This window comes from Hyaena hyaena, unplaced genomic scaffold, assembly GCF_003009895.1.
Source record: "Hyaena hyaena isolate Hyena2069 unplaced genomic scaffold, ASM300989v1 scaffold_20, whole genome shotgun sequence".
NCBI classification, from domain to species: Eukaryota; Metazoa; Chordata; class Mammalia; order Carnivora; family Hyaenidae; genus Hyaena; species Hyaena hyaena.
In genome coordinates, this window is record NW_024080652.1 from 4,824,793 (window position 1) to 4,826,250 (window position 1,458).

Below are 1,458 nucleotides of genomic sequence, written 5' to 3' on the forward strand. Positions count from 1 at the left end.
TTTTTGTGCCAGAAAAGTTGTCAGATGTGAAATTCACTGAATCCACACGAATTTCACTGAAGTTCCTAGATCTGGAGTTTGTAAATTAATACCCTTGGGGGACTTTTATTCTCCTAGGATTCATTTTTATATCTGACATTTGGAAAACATTGTGCTCTTTTTCAACATCAGAAAATAAGGTCATTGTTTCTTCAGTCAACTCCCTAGCATTTTATTCCAAGCCATGCAAAATATTTGTTTTGTTTGGAACTTTCTCTGACTGCAGTTGCATAAACTGTATGTATCAATGGTGCTCAAGCTAGACTGGCCATAAGAGTCACTGGAAATATTTAATAGCCATGCAGATGGCCAGGTCTTATCCCCAGATAGCCCAGTTTAGAAAGGCAGAGTGGCATCTGCATCTTTTCTGCAACAAGATGGTTTATGGACAAGACTTTGTGAAACAGTGGTATATACAGATTTCCTGACTTAGCCAATAAAAATCTATCACATTGGATGATGGAACTTTTTTTGACTTATCACGTTAAAAGATATGTTTGAAGGGGCGCCTGGGTGGCTTAGTCGGTTAAGCGTCCGACTTTCAATTAGGTCATGATCTCGCGGTTCGTGGGTTCGAGCCCCGCGTCGGGCTCTATGCTGACTGGCAGCTCAGAGCCTGGAGCCTGTTTCTGTCTGTGACTCCCTCTCTTTCTGACCCTCCCCTGCTCACACTGTCTCTCTCTCTCTCTCTCTCTCTCTCCTAGAAATAAATAAAATATTAAAAAAAAAGTTTAAAAAAAAACCGGTATGTTTGAAATAATTCACGAAAGTCCCAAAGAACCCATCACCATAAAATACATGATAAGGGGCACCTGAGTGGCTCAGTTGGTTGAGCCTCTGACTCTTGGTTTTGGCTCAGGTCATGATCCCAAGGTTGTGGGATTGAGCCCCACACTTAGCACAGAACCTTCTTAAGATTCTCTCATTCTATCCCTCTCCCTCTCTCTCTCTCTTTCTCTCTCTCTCAAATTAAAAAAATAAATACAGGTATATATGGTTTTTGTTTTCATTTTTTTCTTAAATAGTTTATTGTCAAATTGGTTCCATATAACACTCAGTGCTCATCCCAACAAGTGCCCAAAAATATGGAACGCATCACGAATTTGCATGTCATCCTTGAGCAGGGGCCATGCTAATCTTCTCTGTATCGTTCCAATTTTAGTATATGTGCTACCGAAGCAAGTACTACATGTATATGTGTTAAATGAAAATGAAAAATATTTAAAAATTTTTGGTGAAAGTAGGTTTTGTTAATCAAGAGGGACTTTATATCTTCCCCCATGTGATTTTGTTTAAACTTAAAAAAATAATTGATAAAGGACCTGAATGTGAGACAGGAAACTATCAACACCCTAGAGAAGAAAGCAGGAAACAACCTCCTTGACCTCCACCGCAGCAACTTCTTACTTGACACATCCC

The 1,458-nt window shown here is 39.4% G+C and overlaps 1 non-coding gene across 1 annotated transcript; it reads right to left on the bottom strand.

Annotated features, from left to right (window-relative positions):
* Positions 1–1,118: 1,118 nt before the first annotated feature.
* LOC120228052 lies at positions 1,119–1,225 on the bottom strand. Its single transcript, XR_005527400.1, has one exon. It is a non-coding gene; the product is annotated as a U6 spliceosomal RNA (small nuclear RNA).
* Between the last annotated feature and the right edge of the window lie 233 nt (positions 1,226–1,458).